Source organism: Ranitomeya imitator, chromosome 6, assembly GCF_032444005.1.
Source record: "Ranitomeya imitator isolate aRanImi1 chromosome 6, aRanImi1.pri, whole genome shotgun sequence".
NCBI classification, from domain to species: domain Eukaryota; kingdom Metazoa; phylum Chordata; class Amphibia; order Anura; family Dendrobatidae; genus Ranitomeya; species Ranitomeya imitator.
The window spans coordinates 125,515,699-125,530,657 of record NC_091287.1 but is presented as its reverse complement, the minus strand read 5'-3'; the positions used below and the strand labels follow the sequence as shown (position 1 = coordinate 125,530,657).

Below are 14,959 nucleotides of genomic sequence, written 5' to 3'. Positions count from 1 at the left end.
GTGGAAAAACACTACATAGGATAACCTAGAGGGGGTTTTTTGGGCCTTGCAGCGCCGTTTACGGCTGTCTGCACGGTCTCCGTGTGAGCCCAGCTCGCCCTGTAGTCTGTGTGCAGCCATAGCCGGTTGGATTCAGCTCAGGGTTCGTTACTGGCTCATACCTTGAGAAAAATTTTACTTTTTTTCAAATAGTGCAGCCTGTTTAAAATTTGAAAAAAAAAAATTCCTATTAGTGTCTTTCCACTCGTATCCAGCTAAATAGTGGAAAAACACTATATAGGATAACCTAGAGGAGGGTTTTTTTGGCCTTGCAGCGCCGTTTACGGCTGTCTGCACGGTCTCCGTGTGAGCCCAGCTCGCCCTGTAGTCTGTGTGCAGCCATAGCCGGTTGGATTCAGCTCAGGGTTCGTTACTGGCTCATACCTTGAGAAAAATTTTACTTTTTTTCAAATAGTGCAGCCTGTTTAAAATTTGAAAAAAAAAAATTCCTATTAGTGTCTTTCCACTCGTATCCAGCTAAATAGTGGAAAAACACTATATAGGATAACCTGGAGGAGGTTTTTTTGGCCTTGCAGCGCCGTTTACGGCTGTCTGCACGGTCTCCGTGTGAGCCCAGCTCGCCCTGTAGTCTGTGTGCAGCCATAGCCGGTTGGATTCAGCTCAGGGTTCGTTACTGCCTCATACCTTGAGAAAAATTTTACTTTTTTTCAAATAGTGCAGCCTGTTTAAAATTTGAAAAAAAAAATTCCTATTAGTGTCTTTCCACTCGTATCCAGCTAAATAGTGGAAAAACACTATATAGGATAACCTAGAGGAGGGTTTGTTGGCCTTGCAGCGCCGTTTACGGCTGTCTGCACGGTCTCTGTGTGAGCGCAGCTCGCCCTGTAGTCTGTGTGCAGCCATAGCCGGTTGGATTCAGCTCAGGGTGCGTTACTGCCTCATACCTTGAAAAACAATTTCCTTTTTTTCAAATAGTGCAGCCAGTTTAAAATTTGAAAAAAAAAATTCCTATTAGTGTCTTTCCACTCGTATCCAGCTAAATAGTGGAAAAACACTATATAGGATAACCGAGAGGAGGGTTTTTTGGCCTTGCAGCGCCGTTTACGGCTGTCTACACGGTCTCCGTGTGATTTAAACTAGCTCTGTAGCCCGATCTGCACCAAAAAAAAGTTAAGTTCACCAAACACAACTTAACACTTGTGTAGGCCACATTTGAAAAATAATAAAGTTTAGTCCACAATTTACAACATTAGTGTTTCTTACACCTGTTAGGAGGAGCATTTCAGGAATAAGCACACTAAGGCCTTAGTACTTTTCTGCTTATCTTTATCTGTCAACCAAGATGAAGAGGGCAGGGAGTAAGGCACGTGGGCGTGGGCGCGGAGCAGGGAGAGGAGCAGGGAGAGGACGTGGTGATTCTGTGCCTGCTGCGGGCGCCGGTGACTCGTCGTCACTCAGTTTCAGCAGGGAACAGTCCTTCATGCGCAGCTTTGTCGGAGAGCGCCGTGCACCGCTGCTACGTGAAGACCAAATTGAAGCCGTTGTCGTGTGGATGGCAGCTAACGCCTCGGCATCGACTTCAGTTAGTGCCACATCCTCTCAGGCACAGAGCACTGGAGAGCAGCCATCTGTCTCTTCACCACCTGCCAAATTGGCCAGGCAGTCAGAGAGCCCAGGACAGGAGCCGTCTCTACTTCTGTTCTCTGAATCTCTTGGCTTGGAAACAGGGGGCCAGCCAAGCAGCATTGGAGAAATGGAAGAAGAGGCAGTGTGCAGTGATGCCCAAAAGCTTTATCTCTCTGACTCTGAAGAGGCAGGTGGGCCAGTGCCTCCGGTGACCACAGCGCAGTACGCATCTGATGATGAAACTCAGGTGCCGCTTTCTGATGCGTACTGTGCTGCCGAGACTACCCAGGAGGAGCAGTTGGTGGCAGAGGGTAGTGGAGATGATGAGATCCTTGACCCATCGTGGCGTGAGGAACAGGAAGGTGGTGGGAGCAGCTCTGAGGAAGAGCTTCCCCTTACGGGCCAAAGAGGGAGAGGGAGGGGGAAGACTGCGGAGCCTGTAGCCTCCACTTTGGCACCCGTTAGGAGCCTGTCTCTTTCCAAAGCCAAAAAGGGCGCTCCCAAGACTTGCAGTGCCTGGTCCTTTTTTGACACAGTTGCAGATGACATTTGTTTTGTCAAATGCAAGCTGTGTCATCAGAAAGTAAAAAGAGGTAAAAGTGTCAGCAACCTCAATACCACAAATATGTGGAAACATGTGCGGAACAGGCATGCGGTGGAGTTACAGAAACACAGTGAAGACGTAGGCCAACCAACAGCGGCAGCTACCACCTCTTCATCTCGTGTTGCCTCTTCCTCCACTGTTGTCCAGAGACCTAGTGTAATTCCACCCACAGCACCACCTTCCCAGTCATCCTCACACTCCCAGTCTACTCTACAGCCATCGGTAGTCCAGGCATGGGAGAAAAGGCGGGCATTCTCGGCCAACCACCCCCGAGCACAGGCTCTGAATGCAGGCATTGCCAAACTGTTGTCCCTGGAAATGCTCTCGTTCAGGCTGGTGGAGACTGACAGCTTCCGTGACTTGATGGCATTGGCAGTCCCACAGTACAAGGTGCCCAGCCGCTTTTACTTCAGCAGGCAGGCTGTCCCTGCCCTGCACAGGCATGTTGAGGCAAACATAACATAACAAACATGCGCTACTGAACGCCGTCAGTAGCAAGGTCCACCTCACCACCGATGCGTGGACCAGTCAGCATGGACAGGGGCGATATGTTTCCCTCACTGCCCATTGGGTTAATGTTGTTGAGCCAGGTACAGATCGTGCGAGTGGCGCAGGACGTGTCATGCCCACTCCAAGGATTGCAGGAATCCAGTCTGTACGCATCGACTCCTCCTCTTACACCAGTTCCTCTGATTCCTCTCTGCAGGATCCGTCACAGTCCACCTCCACATGGACCCGTGAACGTTTACCTATGACCGACATGAGCACAGCCATGGCCAAACGTCAGCAGGCCGTCTTGAAACTAGTTTCATTGGGGCATCGAAGCCACACAGCGCAGGAGCTCTGGAATGCCATCAAGCAGGAGAGCGATGTGTGGTTACTGCCAGCGAATCTCCAGCCAGGCATGGTAGTGTGTGACAATGGCCGAAATCTGGTGGCAGCTTTGGCCCTTGGCAACCTCACTCACATCCCATGTCTGGCACATGTGCTCAATTTGGTTGTGCAGAGTTTTCTGAGGGACTATCCGGATCTTGATGCCCTGCTGCACAAGGTCCGCCTAGAGTGTGCTCACTTGCGGCGTTCCAGCTTGGCCAGATCCCGCATTGCTGCTCTGCAGCGCCGATTCCGCCTTCCGGAACACCGCATCATATGTGACCTACCCGGTGGAATTCCACGTTACATATGTTGGAGCGGTTGTGTGAGCAGCAGCAAGCAGTTATGGAGTACCAGCTGCATCAGGCGCAAAGAAGTCGCAGTCAGCGCCGATCAGACTTCACAACCACAGAGTGGGCCACTATGAAGGACGTCTGCCAGGTTTTGCGTCCTTTTGATTATTCCACGCGGATGGCAAGTGCAGATGATGCACTAGTCAGCATGACTGTCCCCCTTATCTGCCTGCTTCAGCAAACTTTGCAAGGGTTAAGGGATGATGTGGTGGAAGAGGTGGAGGATGAGGAGTCACCTTTTCCATCAGCTTCTGGAGAGTCAGCGCCACGTGGTTCCTCACAAAGGGGTACGCAGGGGCCAATTTGTGAGGAGGATGAGGAGGAGTCAATGGAGGAGGAAGAGCTCCGTCCAGAGGAGGGAGCGACACAATTGTCCAGTGGTCAGTGTGTACAGCGAGGGTGGGGTGATGACGAGCGGGCAGAGATCATGTCTCAAGCAGGGGACAGCGTTTCTGGGCCAGTTGGCACTCTGCAGCACATGGTGGATTTCATACTGCAGTGCCTGAGAAACGACCGCCGCATCGACCACATTCTCAACATGCCTGATTATTGGGTGTTCACTCTCCTCGATCCTCGCTACCGGGACAACGTCCAAAACCTCATCCCTGCGTTGACCCGGGAGCGTAAATTGCGGGAGTACCACGACACACTGGTGAATTCCATCATCTTCTCCTGTCCAACTGAGAGGAGTGCTGCTAGTGCTTTACAAAGCAGCTCAGTGCGTCGAGGCAGTGGGGGAGGCTCTGCCCAAAGAGGGAGCAGAAGCAGTGCCTCTGCCCAAGGCAAGCCCAGTATGGCACAACTCTGGCACACTTTTGTGTGCCCGCCCCAAATGTCTACACCATCACCGGCGGCTCCAGTCAGCAGGAGGCAACGGTTCCGTCAGATGGTGACAGACTACATGGCTTGCCCTCTTACTGTACTCCCAGACGGCTCTTCCCCGTTCAAGTTTTGGGTCTCTAAGCTGGATACATGGCCAGAGCTAAGCCAGTATGCATTGGAGGTGCTGGCTTGCCCTGCGGCTAGTGTCTTATCGGAACGTGTCTTTAGTGCCGCAGGTGGTGTACTAACAGACCGTCGCATGCGACTATCCTCCGATAACGTTGACCGGCTTACTTTCCTGAAAATGAACCAGGCCTGGATCTCGCAGGAATTTGCCACTCCTCTGCCTGATTAAGTAATTGGGTGTCATCCAGGTCTCCTGCTGTGTTCATCTTTCTACCACCTGAACTGCTATTCCTGGGCTCCAACACCGCCAGTTGCGGCTCAGAAGTGCAGGCTGCACAGTAAAAACATACGACCCAGTGTTATTGGGTTTCAGTAAGGTCCACTGATCCCCAGCTGTGTAGCCGGCAATGTGTCCTGCGACCGCCACGCTGGCACAACAACCTAAATGTAAGGGAACCTGTCCCCCCCCCCCCCCCCGTCGTTTGTTACTGAAAGAGCCATCTTGTGCAGCAGTAATGCTGCACAAGGAAAAGGTAGCTCTTTTTTTTAGCTCTTTGCACATGCAGAACTTAACACTTATAAAATGTGTTCACTGATACCGTTATACCGTCCCGGAGCTGGGACTTTCCTTCGTAATGTGACGCAGCACAGCCGTCATTCCTACCCCCTTGGTGCCATGCGCTGCCTCCTCAGCGTTGTTTTAAGCTGTCACGGAGCCTGCGCTGTTCTGTTATCCCTTGGGCATGCCCTATTTGCGCTGCCTGTCTTCTGACATAATTTGGTGTCAGGCTGGCTGCGCCTGTGCGGCCGCGCTGCCCGAGATCCCGCCTCGCAGTGTCTTCTGATTGAGTCACACTGCGGGCCTGGGATCCATGGGCATGCGCAGTGCATATCTTCCCCTCGGGCTCTCGCTCATTTCCCTCCGCCTTCTTTAGACTGTGCGCCGTCAGCTGATCCCTAGCATGCCACGGCCGTGACACCGCACAGTCTGAAGAAGAGGGAAGGAGGGGAGTGAGAGTCGAGGTTATGCACTGTGCATGCCCATGGTTCCAAGGCCCGCAGTGGGATTACGTTAGACGAGACTGCGAGGTGGGATCTGGAGCAGCGTGGACGCACAGGCACTGACAGCCTGACACCAAATTATGTCAGAAGACAGGCAGCGCTAATTGGGCATGGCCAAGGGCTAACAGAACAGCGCAGGCTCCGTGACAGCTTAAAACAACGCTGAGGAGGCAGCGCACGGCATCAAGGGGATAGGAATGACAGCTGTGCTGTGTCCCATTACGAAGGAAATTCGCACCTCCGGAACGATTTAACGGTATAAAGGGACACATTTTTAGTGTTTACTTCGGTGTTTGCAAGGAGCATAATTAAAAGAGCAACCTTTTCCTTTTGCATCCTTAGTGCTGCACAAGATGGCTCTTTCAGCTACAAACGTCTTGGGGGGGGGGGTTAAAGGTTTCCTTTCAACTTGCTCCAATCAGGCTTCGGCCTACACTCTGTTCCTCTGCTCCTCCTGCTGTCCCTGGGCTCTAACACCGCCAGTTGGTGCCTGGAAGTGCTGTGTGCACAGTCAACAGTCGCTCCTCTGTTATTGGGGTTCAGTAACGTCAGCTGATCCCCAGCTGTGTGTGCGGCAATACCTCCAATCTGCTCCTCCTGCTGTCCCTGGGCTCTAACACCGCCAGTTGGTGCCTGGAAGTGCTGTGTGCACAGTCAACAGTCGCTCCTCTGTTATTGGGGTTCAGTAACGTCAGCTGATCCCCAGCTGTGTATCCGGCAACGTGTCATGCGACCGCCACGCTGGCACAACTAAAATGTAAGGGGACCTGTCCCCCCCCCCCCTAGGCGTTTGTTACTGAAAGAGCCACCATGTGCAGCACTAATACTGCACAAGGGAAAGGTCGCTCTTGAAATTATGCTCCTTGCAAACGCTGAACTACACACTCATGTAATGTGTCCCCTCACACCGTCCAACCGTCCCGGAGGTGGGACTTTCCTTTGTAATGTGACGCAGCACAGCCGTCATTGCTACCCCCTTGGCACCGTGCGCTGCCTCCTTAGCGTTGTTTGATTCCGTCATGGACCCTGCGCTGTTATGTTATCCCTTGGCCATGCACAGTTTGCGCTGCCCGTCCTCTGACATCATTTGTTGTCGTCCTGGCTGCGCCTGTGCGTCCACGCTGCCCGAAATCACACCTCGCAGTGTCGTCTAATGTGATCCCACAGTGGGCCTGGTATCCATGGCCATGCGCAGTGCATATACTAGCCTCTGAGTGAGAGCCCTTCTTCACGCTTCTTCAGACTAGGCGGCGTCAGCTGATCCCTAATAGCATGCCACGGCCGTGACGCCGCACAGTCTGAAGAAGCAGGAAGGAGGTGAGTGAGAGGCGATGATATGCACTGCGCATGCCAATGGATCCCTGGCCCGCAGTGGGACTACATTAGATGACACTGCAAGGTTGGATCTCGGGCAGCTTGGACGCACAGGCACTGCCAGCCTGACACCTACATGATGTCAGAAGACGGGCACCGCTAACTGTGCATGGCCAAGGGATAACATTACAGCGCGGGCTCCGTGACAGAACCAAACAACGTTGAGGAGGTGGCGCCCGGCACCAAGGGGGTTGGAATGACGGCTGTGCTGTGTCACATTACAAAGGAAAGTCCCACTTCCGGGATGGTTTGACGGTGTGAGGGGACACATTATATGAGTGTGTACTTCAGCGTTTGCAAGGAGCATAATTTTCGGAGCCACCATTTTCCATGTGCAGTATTACTGCTGTACAAGATGGCTCTTTCAGCAACAAATGCCTGGGGGGGGGGGTTAAAGGTTCCCTTTCAACTTGCTCCACTGCAGGCTTCGGCCTACACTCTGCTCCTCTTTGATTCCCTGGGTTTCAACACTGTCAGTTGCCACCTGGAAGTGTTGTCTACACAGAAAAAACACTAGGTGATGTGTCAGTGGGGTTCAGCACCGCCAGCTGTTCCCCTGCTGTGTAGTCGGCAACGTGTCCAGCACAAGCCACGCTGGCACAACAGAACAAAAGCTGCCACCAGTGCAGGCTTCGGCCTACACTCTGCTCCTCTCCTCCTCCTGCTGACCCTGGGCTCAAACACCGCTAGTTTTTGCCCGGAAGTGCTAGCTGCACAGAGAAAAACACCAGCCAATGTGTTAGTGGGGTTCAGCAACGCCAGCTGTTCCCCTGCTGTGTAGCCGGCAACGTGACCTGCAAACGCCACGCAGGCACATGAACTGAAATTAAAGGGAACCTGGCCCCACCCCCCCAGGTGTTTCTATGTATAACAGCCACCTAGTACAGCAGTACTGCTGCATTTGTACAAGGTGGCTGACTTTTTCTCCTTGCCCACATGGAACTCAACACGTACAAAATGTGTCTCATTGAGACCATTCCACTGTCCCTGAGGTGTGACTTTCCTTTCTAATGATACGCAGCACCACCCTTGTTAGCGCTGCCCGTCTTTTGACATCATTGGTTAGCTGGCTGCGCCTGTGCGTCTGCCCTGCTCGAAACAACGCCCCTCGGTGTCTTATTTTTTTGAACAGCGAGGGTGTGATTGATAGGCATGTGCAGTGCATATGTTTGCCTGTGTTCACTCATCTCCTTCCGCCTTCTTCAGACTGGGTGTCCTCATGGCCGCGGCAGGCGATAAGGGATCAGATGAGGCCGCCCAGTCTGAAGCAGGTGTAAGGACATGTGTGAGCGTCAAACATATTTACTGAACAAGGCCACGAATCCCAGCCACGCAGTGTGATTTTTTGAAAACACACTGTGGGTCTGGGATTCATGTCCATCGCTAACCGTAACGGCCGACATTAAATGAGGTCAGAAGACAGGAAGCGCTCACAGCGCATGGCCAAGGGATCCCAATAGCGCAGACTCCTGTACAGCAAATAACAACGCTCAGGAATCTGCGCACAGCAGCTAGGTGTAAATTTTGACACCTGTGCTGCATCTCCTTAAAAAGACTAGTAGTCACGCCTCCACTACTGTTTGACAGTATAATGGGCTAAACAGTGTACGTGTTTTATTCAGCGTGTGCAAGGAGCAAAATTAAATAGAGCAACCTTTGACTTGTGCATCATTAATGCTGTTCAAGGTGTGGCTCTTGTACCTTGCAACACCTGAGGGGGGGGTTAAAGGTAACCTTTGAAATTGGTTCAACTAGGCTTCGGCCTAAACTCTGCTCCTCTACTCCTCCTGCTGACCCTGGGCTCAAACACCGCTAGTTTCTGCCCGGAACTGCTAGCTGCACAGAGAAAAACACCAGTCAATGTGTTCGTGGGGTTCAGCACCGCCAGCTGTTCCCCTGCTGTGTAGTTGGCATCGTGTCCAGCACAAGCCACGCTGGCACAACTGACCAAAAGCTGCCACCAGTGCAGGCTTCGGCCTACACTTTGCTCCTCTCCTCCTCCTGCTGACCCTGGGCTCAAACAACGCCAGTTTCTGCCCGGACATGCTAGCTGCACAGAGAAAAACACCAGCCAATGTGTTAGTGGGGTTCAGCACCGCCAGCTGTTCCCCTGCTGTGTAGCTGGCAACGTGTCCTGCAAACGCCACGCAGGCACATGAACTGAAATTGAAGGGAGCCTGCCCCCCACCCCCCCAGGTGTTTCTATGTATAACAGCCACCTTGTACAGCAGTACTGCTGCATTTGTACAAGGTGGCTGACTTTTTCTCCTTGCACACGTGGAACTCAACAAGTACAAAATGTGTCTCATTACAGACCATTACAATGTCCCTGAGGTGTGACTTTCCTTTTTAATGACACGCAGCACCCCCATTGTTAGCGCTGCCCGTCTCCTGACATCATTGGTTGGCTGGCTGTGCCTGTGCGTCCCCCCTGCCCGACACAACGCCCCCCGTTGTCTCATATATTTTGACTGCGAGGGTGTGATTGATGGGCACGAGCAGTGCATATGTTCCCCTGTCTTCACTCCCCTCCTTCCGCCTTCTTCTGACTGTGCGGCCTCATGGCCGCGGCATGCGATAAGGGATCAGCTGAGGCCGCCCAGTCTGAAGCAGGTGTAAGGACATGTGTGAGCGGCGAACATATTTACTGCACAAGGCCACGAATCCCAGCACCGCAGTGTGACTTTAGGAAAAGCCACTGTGGGTCTGGGATTTATGGCCATCGTTAACCGCACCGGCCAACATGAAATGAGGTCATGAGACGGCCTGCACTAACAGGGTATTGCCAAGGGATAACACAAGAGCGCAGTTTCCTGTACTGCAAATAACAACGGTAAGGAATCTGCGCACAGCACCTAGGTGTAAATTTGTACACCTGTGCTGCGTCTCCTTAAAAAGACTAGTAGTCACGCCTCCACTACTGTTTTACAGTATAATGGGCAAAATAGTGTACGTGTTTAATTCAGCGTGTGCAAGGAGCAAAATTAAATAGAGCAACCTTTGACTTGTGCATCATTAATGCTGTTCAAGGTGTGGCTCTTGTACCTTGCAACACCTGAGGGGGGGGTTAAAGGTAACCTTTGAAATTGGTTCAACAAGGCTTCGGCCTACACTCTGCTCCTCTACTCCTCCTGCTGACCCTGGGCTCAAACACCGCTAGTTTTTGCCCGGAACTGCTAGCTGCACAGAGAAAAACACCAGTCAATGTGTTAGTGGGGTTCAGCAACGCCAGCTGTTCCCCTGCTGTGTAGTCGGCAACGTGTCCAGCACAAGCCACGCTGGCACAACAGAACAAAAGCTGCCACCAGTGCAGGCTTCGGCCTACACTTTGCTCCTCTCCTCCTCCTGCTGACCCTGGGCTCAAACAACGCCAGTTTCTGCCCGGACATGCTAGCTGCACAGAGAAAAACACCAGCCAATGTGTTAGTGGGGTTCAGCACCGCCAGCTGTTCCCCTGCTGTGTAGTCGGCATCGTGTCCAGCACAAGCCACGCTGGCACAACTGACCAAAAGCTGCCACCAGTGCAGGCTTCGGCCTACACTTTGCTCCTCTCCTCCTCCTGCTGACCCTGGGCTCAAACAACGCCAGTTTCTGCCCGGACATGCTAGCTGCACAGAGAAAAACACCAGCCAATGTGTTAGTGGGGTTCAGCACCGCCAGCTGTTCCCCTGCTGTGTAGCTGGCAACGTGTCCTGCAAACGCCACGCAGGCACATGAACTGAAATTGAAGGGAGCCTGCCCCCCACCCCCCCAGGTGTTTCTATGTATAACAGCCACCTTGTACAGCAGTACTGCTGCATTTGTACAAGGTGGCTGACTTTTTCTCCTTGCACACGTGGAACTCAACAAGTACAAAATGTGTCTCATTACAGACCATTACAATGTCCCTGAGGTGTGACTTTCCTTTTTAATGACACGCAGCACCCCCATTGTTAGCGCTGCCCGTCTCCTGACATCATTGGTTGGCTGGCTGTGCCTGTGCGTCCCCCCTGCCCGACACAACGCCCCCCGTTGTCTCATATATTTTGACTGCGAGGGTGTGATTGATGGGCACGAGCAGTGCATATGTTCCCCTGTCTTCACTCCCCTCCTTCCGCCTTCTTCTGACTGTGCGGCCTCATGGCCGCGGCATGCGATAAGGGATCAGCTGAGGCCGCCCAGTCTGAAGCAGGTGTAAGGACATGTGTGAGCGGCGAACATATTTACTGCACAAGGCCACGAATCCCAGCACCGCAGTGTGACTTTAGGAAAAGCCACTGTGGGTCTGGGATTTATGGCCATCGTTAACCGCACCGGCCAACATGAAATGAGGTCATGAGACGGCCTGCACTAACAGGGTATTGCCAAGGGATAACACAAGAGCGCAGTTTCCTGTACTGCAAATAACAACGGTAAGGAATCTGCGCACAGCACCTAGGTGTAAATTTGTACACCTGTGCTGCGTCTCCTTAAAAAGACTAGTAGTCACGCCTCCACTACTGTTTTACAGTATAATGGGCAAAATAGTGTACGTGTTTAATTCAGCGTGTGCAAGGAGCAAAATTAAATAGAGCAACCTTTGACTTGTGCATCATTAATGCTGTTCAAGGTGTGGCTCTTGTACCTTGCAACACCTGAGGGGGGGGTTAAAGGTAACCTTTGAAATTGGTTCAACTAGGCTTCGGCCTACACTCTGCTCCTCTACTCCTCCTGCTGACCCTGGGCTAGTTTTTGCCCGGACATGCTAGCTGCACAGAGAAAAACACCAGTCAATGTGTTAGTGGGGTTCAGCAACGCCAGCTGTTCCCCTGCTGTGTAGTCGGCAACGTGTCCAGCACAAGCCACGCTGGCACAACAGAACAAAAGCTGCCACCAGTGCAGGCTTCGGCCTACACTTTGCTCCTCTCCTCCTCCTGCTGACCCTGGGCTCAAACAACGCCAGTTTCTGCCCGGACATGCTAGCTGCACAGAGAAAAACACCAGCCAATGTGTTAGTGGGGTTCAGCACCGCCAGCTGTTCCCCTGCTGTGTAGCTGGCAACGTGTCCTGCAAACGCCACGCAGGCACATGAACTGAAATTGAAGGAAGCCTGCCCCCCACCCCCAGGTGTTTCTATGTATAACAGCCACCTTGTACAGCAGTACTGCTGCATTTGTACAAGGTGGCTGACTTTTTGTCCTTGCCCACGTGGAACTCAAAACGTACAAAATGTGTCTCATTGAGACCATTCCACTGTCCCTGAGGTGTGACTTTCCTTTCTAATGATACGCAGCACCCCCCTTGGTAGCGCTTCCCGTCTTCTGACATCATTGGTTGGCTTGTTGCGCCTGTGCGTCCGCCCTGCCTGAAACAATGCTCCTCGTTGTCTTATTTTGACTGCGAGGGTGTGATTGATGGGCACGAGCAGTGCATATCTTCACCTGTCTTAACTCATCTCCTTCCGCCTTCTTCAGACTGTGCAGCCTCATGGCCGCGGCATGCGAGAAGGGATCAGCAGAGGCCGCCCAGTCTGAAGCAGGTGTAAGGACGTGTGTGAGCGGCCAAAATATTTACTGCTCAAGGCCACGAATCCCAGCACCGCAGTGTGACTTTATGAAAAGGCACTGTGGGTCTGGGATTTATGGCCATCGTTAACCGCACCGGCCAACATGAAATGAGGTCATAAGACGGGCAGCTCTAACAGGGCATTGCCAAGGGATAACACAAGAGCGCAGACTCCTGTACAGCAAATAACAACGCTCAGGAAGCTGCGCCAAGCACCAAGGCGTTATTTGGGACACCTGTGCTGCGTCTCCTTAAAAAGCCAAGTTACGCATCCACTACAGTTTGACTGTAGAATGGGCTAAATTGTGTACGTCTTTCATTCAGCGTGTGCAAGTAGACAAATTAATAGAGCAACCTTTCACTTGTGCAGCATTAATACTGCACAAGGTGTGTCTCTTGTACTTTGTAACACCTGAGGGGGGGTTAAAGGTTTCCTTTGAAATTGGTTCAAATAGGCTTCGGCCTACACTCTGCTCCTCTCCTCCTCCTCCTGCTTCAACACGGGCTCTCACATCGCTAGGTTTTGACCGCAAGTGCTAGCTGCACAGAGAAAAACACACGCCATTGTGTTAGTGGGGTTCAGCAACGCCAGCTGTTCCCCCACTGTGTAGCCGGCAAAGTGTCCTGCAAACGCAACGCAGACACAAAGCTGCCTCCAGTGCAGGCTTCGGCCTACACTCTGCTCCCCCTGCTTACCCTTAGCTCCAACACCGCTAGTTGGGGCTCTAGGAAGACAATCTTTAATAGGCAACGCATCTGGGTTCCAGCACCGCCAGCTGGTTCTCGGCAGTGTTCTTGTCACAGGTACTCCCTCGTGCCAAGCCTGGTTTCAGCACCGTCAGCTGTTTCCGGGTTGTGTCAAGCTCACTGAGACGCCTATGCTTGCCCCGTCGTGGTGCGGTCGGGTTAGCCAACTCCAGGGTGCCTCCAGTTTAGGAGCTTCCTATGTGGGCTGCGTGAACTGGTAGTCAAGGCTGGTTCTGTAGTGCCAGTAGGCCCAGCTCCCCCTGTAGGACTGTTGGGGTTCGGTAACTGCGGCTGCCTCGCGGCCTAGCTGTTCTCTCCTCTCCTGTGGGCCTTGGGGTCCACCACCTGGTTCCAGCACCGTCAGCTGGTTCCAGGCCGAGCCTTTGGCTTAGGTGCCTCCTCCTGGGTATCCGAGTTCCGCCAACGTCAGGCGGTCCTTGGTAGTGCTTTTAAGCGCGGGCACCTACAGCTTAGTAACCGGGTTCCAGCACCGCCAGCTGGTCCTCGGTCGTGCCATTGGCTCTTGCACACTGGGGCAACGCATCTGGGTTCCAGCACCGCCAGCTGGTTCTCGGCAGTGTTCTTGTCACAGGTACTCCCTCGTGCCAAGCCTGGTTTCAGCACCGTCAGCTGTTTCCGGGTTGTGTCAAGCTCACTGAGATGCCTATGCTTGCCCCGTCGTGGTGCGGTCGGGTTAGCCAACTCCAGGGTGCCTCCAGTTTAGGAGCTTCCTATGTGGGCTGCGTGAACTGGTAGTCAAGGCTGGTTCTGTTGTGCCAGTAGGCCCAGCTCCCCCTGTAGGACTGTTGGGGTTCGGTAACTGCGGCTGCCTCGCGGCCTAGCTGTTCTCTCCTCTCCTGTGGGCCTTGGGGTCCACCACCTGGTTCCAGCACCGTCAGCTGGTTCCAGGCCGAGCCTTTGGCTTAGGTGCCTCCTCCTGGGTATCCGAGTTCCGCCAACGTCAGGCGGTCCTTGGTAGTGCTTTTAAGCGCGGGCACCTACAGCTTAGTAACCGGGTTCCAGCACCGCCAGCTGGTCCTCGGTCGTGCCATTGGCTCTTGCACACTGGGGCAACGCATCTGGGTTCCAGCACCGCCAGCTGGTTCTCGGCAGTGTTCTTGTCACAGGTACTCCCTCGTGCCAAGCCTGGTTTCAGCACCGTCAGCTGTTTCCGGGTTGTGTCAAGCTCACTGAGATGCCTATGCTTGCCCCGTCGTGGTGCGGTCGGGTTAGCCAACTCCAGGGTGCCTCCAGTTTAGGAGCTTCCTATGTGGGCTGCGTGAACTGGTAGTCAAGGCTGGTTCTGTAGTGCCAGTAGGCCCAGCTCCCCCTGTAGGACTGTTGGGGTTCGGTAACTGCGGCTGCCTCGCGGCCTAGCTGTTCTCTCCTCTCCTGTGGGCCTTGGGGTCCACCACCTGGTTCCAGCACCGTCAGCTGGTTCCAGGCCGAGCCTTTGGCTTAGGTGCCTCCTCCTGGGTATCCGAGTTCCGCCAACGTCAGGCGGTCCTTGGTAGTGCTTTTAAGCGCGGGCACCTACAGCTTAGTAACCGGGTTCCAGCACCGCCAGCTGGTCCTCGGTCGTGCCATTGGCTCTTGCACACTGGGGCAACGCATCTGGGTTCCAGCACCGCCAGCTGGTTCTCGGCAGTGTTTTTGTCACAGGTACTCCCTCGTGCCAAACCTGGTTTCAGCACCGTCAGCTGTTTCCGGGGTGTGTCAAACTCGCTGAGACGCCTATGTTTGCCCCGTCGTGTTGCAGTCGGGTTAGCCAACTCCAGGGTGCCTCCAGTTTAGGAGCTTCCTATGTGGGCTGCGTGAACTGGTAGTCAAGGCTGGTTCTGTAGTGCCA

At 53.4% G+C, this 14,959-nt stretch overlaps 1 protein-coding gene across 1 annotated transcript in view; it reads right to left on the bottom strand.

The window, feature by feature from the left end:
- The window catches only part of COL6A6 (collagen type VI alpha 6 chain), a 304,940-nt gene that overhangs the window by 17,492 nt on the left and 272,489 nt on the right, over positions 1–14,959 (bottom strand). The window lies entirely within an intron of this gene.